At 45.8% G+C, this 8443-nt stretch overlaps 1 non-coding gene across 1 annotated transcript; it reads left to right on the forward strand.

The window, feature by feature from the left end:
- The first annotated feature begins 7993 nt into the window (after positions 1 to 7993).
- On the forward strand, positions 7994 to 8066 carry TRNAG-UCC (transfer RNA glycine (anticodon UCC)). Its single transcript has one exon. It is a non-coding gene; the product is annotated as a tRNA-Gly (tRNA).
- The last annotated feature ends 377 nt before the right edge of the window (positions 8067 to 8443 follow it).

Here is an 8443-nt window from a genome sequence, read left to right on the forward strand (position 1 = left end):
CACGCTTAGGAAGGGGCCCCCTCGAGAAGTGAAGCATGAGTAGGAGTTAGACGAGAAAGAAAGCAGGAAGGACACCCCAGACCAAAGGAACAGCATGTGCAGAAACACAGAGACAAGGAGAGTGAGGCAATATTGCAGGAAAACAAACCACTCAGGACTAGAGGAAGGAAGCTGGGGAGGAGAGTGGACTTGTTAGGAGACAGGATCAGCGAGAGGACAGGGCAGGATGGGGAGCGCTCCAGAGGACTAAACAGAGGACTTTGCGTGGATCCTAAACTCATTTAGGCGCCATTGCAATGTTTCTGTGAGCTTCCAGAGCTCAGTCAGTAATCCTAAGACGCAGTGACCATAGCAAATTGTACACGTCATTTTCTTCCATTCCTCATTCGGTATCAGCTAGAGTAAGAATAAATTTGGTACAAATTTTATTATGCATCTTTCAGCTGAAGTGTATGTATTACTTAAACCAAGGCAGGGGCAATATTAGGGTTCTAGCTTATTTACTAAAAATAGAAGCAACGTACAAAAATCCTCAAAATTCTACGTCAGTGGCACACTGGGATAGTGGAAAGATTGCAGCTTTTTGGTAAAATGATTGCATGAAGAGCCCAAGGGATGGTCTCTCGATATTCAAATAATACCTTCACAAGTATGATATTAGAGCTCCTCCTATCTACAGAGAGAATCTATTTTTCTATGCCTGAATAGTCTACCGGATTCAGCACAGTATTCAACACAAATACCAACACAATGTGCTGCTTTGTGTCAGCCAGTAGGACGAGGTGATGGGGCAGTAAGATAATTCAATACCCAGGACAACATGCTCACGTTCTTTCCCCCGGACCCCTACCACACCCAGAAAACAAGCCCAGCCTGACTCCCTGAAGGCTGAGAGACCACATGGTAGAGGGCGTGGTCTCCCCAGTGGAGACCATGCAAAATAGGCCTGCCCCATCTAACCCAGCCACTGACCCATGACCCAGGAATGAGCCCAGCCCCAGGCAGCAGAGCCTGGTCCAAATCAGCAGAACTTCCCACCTTACCCATAGACTAGGGAGCAAAAATAACTGCTGCTGGTTGTTGGTCACTGAGGTTTTGTGGTTGGTTGTCATGCATTGTCACTGTGGCACTAGATAATTAATGCAGGTCTGGAGTCCCCAAACCTGATCTAAGCCCTGGCAACTTCACTTGGGAGCTCCACTTGTGAGAAAGTCATTGCATCTTTCTGAGCCCCAATGTTACTGTCTATAAAATGGGACTAACCATACCAAGAGCAGAATTTTGTGAGGATCTGAGTGACATGTAAGTGCTGGTATTTAATAAGCACTCAGTAACTGAAGCTTTAATTATTGTTTCCTCTGCGTCCATGGAAGTCCTCATCCAATGGTTCTGACGGCACAGACCTTTAACAGACATTCTCTCTATTGAGGCCGGCAAACCAGAGTTATGAGGTGAAAGTGGTTTGGGGGCTCTGAGCACCTCTTCTTTAAGCCCAACTCGTGAAACCACCAGCTAATTTCAAACAGGCTTCTGAGGACAACAGAAGGCTCCACAAACAGAGTGACCACAGCGCTGGGAGCCCACTGCTCCGTCTAAGTGGTGAGATCTTTCTCTCCCAGGCTGGGCCTGCCCACCATGCTCCACGTCCAGAGCTCAGCAACGGGAGCAAGTGGAGAGTCCCCCACTCAGACCACCCAGAAGCCTTAGCCGATGCACTCGGCTGCCTAATTACAACATGAACTGATGAGAATGCAATGTTCCCGCAGCCTGCGCTTGCCGCTGCCCTGACTTTGGCTCTCTGGGTCACTCCATGGGGGAAGCAAAGCCTTTGATCTACAAAGCCCACATCCACTTTGATCCTGGTCACCTTCGGGGTCAATCTTTCAGCAGCTGGCCCTTCCCACCATGTCAGTCACCTGTGCCCTGAGACAGACGTTTAATATTTCCAGATGGAGAGAGACTGGGAGAGATGCTGGAAGCTTCTGTGTTGAAGCCAAAAATGCAATTCAAAAGAGATCTGAGATGCTCTCTGCACTTTGTTTTGTCCTTTAGATTCCTCTTAGTCATAGGAAAGGAAGGATGCAAAGGCTCTGATGTCCTACCAGGCACTGGGCATTGTTACACTCCTTATCATAACCAACTTGGAATCCAAGTTGAACTGCAACACTTGCTATCTAGGCAACTGTGGGGAAGTTTCTACACTTTTCAAATCTCAGTTTTCCCATCTAAGGAATAACAACAATCTCTTCAATGATAATGTACGTAAAATGCCTGACACTTAAATACTACTGAACATCAGTCTCATACCAACTGCACAATTGAGATAACACCTGCCATCATTAGAGGGGGAAAAAACAGATACTCGAGGACCCAAGGTGAGTTAAGAGGTAGACATGAGAATTGAGCCCAAGTCTTCCAGGCTCCAAATACCCCATAGTCATTCTGCTGCACTGTCTACTGTGAGTTGAACACACTCATCCATGGGTTGCTTGGTTCTCCTAGACTCTTCCTCTCTTTGGCTCAGTTGGTGAGGCCAGTTGGTGAGTGTGACAAGGGCAAAAGATGAACTGCCCGAAGGAACATAGTAGCCATGTTATATGATGGTTATCCCCTGTGACGTTCACCCGTACACTGTTTTTGTGAGTTAATTTCCCAAATCATTCATTTATTTATTCTTTAGTTTTTAAAATGCAGCTTTTCCATTTTGGATGGCAATATTTCTAAAATGATCGATATACAACTATTCCTTCTTGAGAAAAATTACTGACTACAAGTTTAAACTTTTCTAGATGATGCAGTGTCATTATTATTACTATCTATCAGACTATTGTGACTATCAATTAGAAAACTGTATAATAAAATGATTCTGGCCACCCACTCTCTCCCCATTCGCCCATCGGGCTCTCAGCTCTCGCCAGTGTTTGTCTCTTGTAGCCTTCCCCTGCTTGTATCTGCTAGTGCAGTGATTCTCAACATCAGTGTAACTATAATTATCTGGGAAGTTTGCTAGCCATACAGATATCAGGACCCCACCTGAGAGATGCTTTAGGTCTGGGGTGAGGCTCAGAACCTCCCATTTTTAACAGGCTCCCCAAGGATATGCTGATGCAGGTGGTCTGAGAATCACACTGAAAAAAATTTTAGGCTGTGGGCTGAAAAACAACTCAATCATTAATCTATTTTAACACATGTTTTTGCAGACTAGATACGAGGTTCAAGACATGGAGGTGAAATACGCTGACCTCTCTTCCCTGGAAGGTTCACAGTCTAGTGAGCTAACAACCCTTACAAACAGTCATCAAGGCCGGGCCAAGGGAAGTAAGAAGTTTGCAACTGAAAGGGCTCTTAACCCATCAAAGGTGGCTTTGTTATGGCACGAACCACACAGCCCAGATTTGAAAAGGTGAATTCCTGTTCCTGGAGTAGGAAGGTTATTCTAGACAGAGGGAACAGAATGTGCAAAGCCAGGGGTAAAAAGGGAACCTGAAGACTGGAAGGAAATGCAAGTATCAGGATATCGAGGGCCTGTGAGATGAGATCAGGCTAGAACTGAACAAGAACTAGTCTTACAATTGTGGGCTCCGAGAGGAAGGTGGGAGTGTATCCTGCAGGTGAGCAGAAGCAAGGGATGGCTTTCTTCAGGACACTGACAGGATTAAAGCTCAGTTTTAGGAAAACGAAGTGTCTCAGGGTCCTCAGCCTCCTTCACCTGGCTCTGTGTCCCTGAATTCTGAGTCCCTTACTGGCACAGAACCACGTACATAGAGCATTTTTTAAAAATCAATTATTTATGTATTTTTGGCTGATTTGTGTCTTCGTTGCTGCACGCAAGCTTTCTCTAGTTGTGGCGAGCAGGGGCTGCTCTTCGTTGCAGTGCATGGGCTTCTCATTGTGGTGGTTTCTCTTGTGGCAGAGCACGGGCTCTAGGCACGCAGTTTCAGTAGTTGCGTCATGTGCGCCCTAGAGTGCATAGAGCATTTCTGACCCAAGCAGAAGTATGGTCAGGCCCATGAACTTATGGATGTATAGTAGTCAATCAATCACATCAATGCTACCAAAATAGATCCCTTTTCTATTACAATTTGCCAGTCAGTCATTGTCTTAAATACGTGCTAGTGTGTGTATGTGTGTGCGTGACTGTGTGTGTATAAATATACTCAGAGTGTCTCCCGTGCTCTTGTTTTCTCCAGGAAATGTAGGACATTGACCCACATTACTCCTCGGAATGTCCTCCCAGGCCCGGTTCCCATTGTCCCACAGAGTCAAGGTCACCATGACTCACACGTCCATTTGGGTAAAATTATCTATAAAATACTTCCTGGAACAGAGTTTGACACCAAATGCCAGCAAGTAGCAGACAGGGTCACATGACCAGCACTTGCCTGGCCACGTGCCTGAAGCTTTTCACCCATGGATTCTGTCATCCCACGGCCTTTCAGCAGGCTTGCTTCCAGACAGGGGCTCCCCAAGGCCCAGCTGCTCCCAGTGTCTTCACTGCTGGTCTCTTCTGCCACTCCATCCCCTGAGCCTGAGTTTTCTGAGCCTTCCTAGAAAACTCAGAGAACGCCAAATTGCCTGAACACCAACAACCCAGGTGCCTCAATGCCTGTCACTCATCGGCCCTTTTCCCCTCCAGTGACTTCCTCCTCCTCCTTCTCTTCCTGAGACCATGAATACTAGTATTAAGTCATGAATGATCATCATTATTTATTGGGCAATGTCTTTGATGCAAGAGGAAAAGCACTCTGTGTGTTTCTCTTTTCCTCGCACCCACAATACTGCAGACACCAGATGTGTGCGTTTTTTCCCACATCAAGCAGCTCTCTGAGAGGGTATCCTACATTCAAGTCAAATCTGACCCTGATGGGACCTAGTGCAGACGCCAAAGGAGAAGGGTTCCATCCCACAAGACTGCCTCCCATTTCAGACACCAACCCCAAGTAGTAGGTCCTCAGGTTACCCACAACTTCTGTCTGACTTGGCTACAAATTGGAGGTTCTTACACCCCCTGCTTGAATTTGATCATTTGTTAGAACAGCTCACAGAGCTCAGGGAAAAACTGACTTACATTTACTCGTTTATTATATGATAAAGGATACAGATGAACAGCTAGATAAAGAGGTCCGTAAGGCAAGGTCTGGAGGAATTCTGAGCACAGGGGCATCCGTTCTCGTAGAATTGGGGTCCACCACCCTCCCAGCTTATGGGTATAGTCACCAACCTGCACACTTTGGAAGCTCTCCAAACTCTGCACTATAGGGATTTTTGTAGAGGCCTCATTGCCTAGGTGTGATCAATTATTCACTTCATTTCCAGCCTCTCTCAATTCTCCAGAAAATGGGGGGGGGGGGTGGTGGTGGCGGGGTGAGGCTAAAAGTTCCAAGCTTCTAATCATGGCTTGGTCTTTCTGGTGTTCAGCCCCTTACCCAGGAGCCTACTAAGAGTCACCTTTTTAGAACAAAAGACATTCCTATTAACCCAGGAAAGTCCAAGGCGTTTAGGAGCTTTGGGTCAGAGTCTCCTATCATTCAGGAAAACGCAAAGGTCTTGGGAGCTCTGTGTCAGGAACTGGAGCCAAGACTAAAATGTTAGCACAAAAGATGCTTCTAGCATCCTTACTTATAAGGGCTTTAGAACCTCTGTGTCAGGAACCTGGGGCAGAGACCAATACAAAGGTATTTCTTATTACTTCACTATGTGGGCGTCATTTCAATACATTATCATTTAATTTAAATCTCAAGGCACCCTGCAAGAAAGCATTATTATCCTCATTTTACAGAAGTGAAAACTGAGGCAGAAAGATTCAATTACTTGTTCAAAAATCACTCAGATAGCCTGTAGTATAGCTGGGATTCAAACGCAAGGTTGATCCCTGGCACCCATTGTACCACTGTCCCATCCCATTCAGCCCTTTTGCCAAAAGAATATTTGCACTTTCACTTTCTGTACCCCACATATTGATCTTGGAGTTTCCAATCTTTGGACTCACAGCGCTAGATGTTATTCTATCTCTAGGATAACAATGACTACCCCAGTACTTCTCAGGGACCTATAGACACTTCAACAAATATACACATTTCTGAACCCAGAGACATGTGAACCCGTTTTAGTCCCACATGTACCATACACATCATTTGTGTAATGACAAAGACAAAAACATAGCAACAATGGAAAGGATGTAGAAATGTCAAGTTCGGTTTTTGAAGTTGAAATGTTTATTAATACCATTTGGGAACTGGCTGTTAAATATGACCATGGAGAAAGGAAAAATCCCTCTTGTCTTTCCGCCCTTCAAAGTCCCTCTGTATTGCAGCTGTGAAATTTCAAGGAGGGGGGCAGGGGTGAGAGTGCTGTACAGAAGACATTTCAAAGATGGAATCTAGTGCAGGAATGAGGCAGTGTGGTCCCAGTGGGTGATGCTGAGTTTTTCCTCCTAATTGAATCCTCCTGTTTGTCATGTTCAGCCTCCCAGCGTTGCTTTTGGACCCTCCACCAACCCACCAAGAATGCAAAAAAAACATCTATAGTTCTTGATAAAATACATATTGAGGGAGATTCTTCCAGTGTTAAAGACACTCACATTTTATCATTAAAGACTCTAGAAGCAGCTTTCAAATGAGCAGGACCAGGCTTAGAAATGGTGGGGTTGTCCCTGGTGGTACTTTTAAGCCAGATATTCTACCCGTTCTCTGGTGGTGAATTACTGAACATCACTCCACTAATTCCAGGATTGTTCATGACACATTTCACATCATCTGAAGAACCCATAACTTATTAGAATGTCAGTTGGGCTTCCTTATGCTTCTTTTTAAAATACAAACTAGGAAACGGGAGGCTTTCATTCACCAACGCTTGAGCACAAATTTATTTTAGTCAGTGCGCTTCCACCCCACACCTGGCTCTGAGCAATCAGTTCAAACAATAGAGTTTAGTGAAGAAGGGCTGGGTGGAGGGAGGGAGGAAGGGGAGAGGAAAAGGAGCTAAGAGCTCAGAAAGAGAAAAGTTTCCAGAGAAGAAAGGGGACCCAGCAGTCTTAGAAGGTTAAGTGTTTCTGTGTCAGAAGGTAAACCCCCTAGTGTAGGAAAGGTAAGATGAGAGCCCAGGAGTGGAGGCCATGGGTGGAATTGATATGCCAGACTTTTCTATTCTGGAGGCTAGGTACATACCAAGAGAAGTGGGCAGTATGGCCTAAAGGAGTCAAACCAGGGCAGACATGGAATTAAGGACACAGAGACATGAACAGTCCTCCTTTCAAATCTAAACTCTGAGCTCTTGATTTGGGGAACAAGAAAGCTAAATTTTAATACTTGCTGGATTTTATAATAGAAATGTGATATTGAGCAAAAAATCACAACCTTGTACCTCAGTATTCTCATCTGTAAAATTGGAATAATGTGATCTGCTTTGAGGATTAGGTGGTTATTCTAAGGTCACAGTGCAAGATGGTGGCAAAGGTGGAATTAGAAGTGTGGTCTCCTCGTTCCTGGTTTGTTGTATATTCTGCGTGTGTGTGTGGTGTGTCTACATCTGTGTGCACAGTTGTGTGACACCACCTTCAGACAACTCTCCTGTAGGAAACAACAGCTTCACACAACAGGATGATGCATGAGTTTTGTTCTCTGAATCTCCATTCCGGCCTGCATACCTGAAGCACGTAAAGATGAACTTTCTTATCATGGAACACGCTTTTCTAATTCTTGAGGCTGTGGCCAGATGGTATGAACAGCTGAATCTCCTTAGAGAAATAGTTAAGAAAAGGCAAGAAATAGAAGAATACAAAAATAAATGTCTAACTTTCAGGAGAGGAAATCAAAATTATCCTCTCAGAAGAGAGTAAAAACTATGCATTAAGAAGACAAATTATTGCAGTTCAACTTGATGGGGAAAAGTATTCAGAGAAGGCATAAGGGACAATGCCTGAGGTACCAGGGGGAGTGACAAGCAAAACTGCAGGTGAAGGAAATGCACAAAAAGCTGACACTCTAGGGGGACTTCCCTGGTGGTCCAGTGGTTAGGACTCTGCACTTCCAATGCAGGGGCCGCGGGTTCAAACCCTGGTCAGGGAACTAAGATTCCACGTGCTGTGTGGCGTGGCCAGAAAAACAAAAAAAGCTGGCACTACAGCTAATACTGGCTACTGAGATACCCTCAACCTCTTAGAGGAGGGGTCCCAAACCCCCGGGTCACAGGCTGGTGGCCTGTTAGGAACCAGGCTGCACAGCAGGAGGTGAGCAGTAGGCGAGCGAGTGAAGCTTCATCTGCCGCTCCCCACCGCTCCCCACCGCTCCCCACCATTCCCCATCGCTCCCCATCGCTCCCCACCGTTCTCCATTGCTCCCCATCACCCTCCATCACTCCCCATCGCTCCCCACCGCTCCCCATCGCTCCCCATTGCCCCCATCTCTCCCCATCGCTCCCCACTGCTCCCCATCCCTCCCCATTG

This window comes from Aethalodelphis obliquidens, unplaced genomic scaffold (assembly GCF_003676395.1).
Source record: "Aethalodelphis obliquidens isolate GAN/ISIS:26980383/991018 unplaced genomic scaffold, ASM367639v1 scaffold12, whole genome shotgun sequence".
NCBI lineage: Eukaryota > Metazoa > Chordata > Mammalia > Artiodactyla > Delphinidae > Aethalodelphis > Aethalodelphis obliquidens.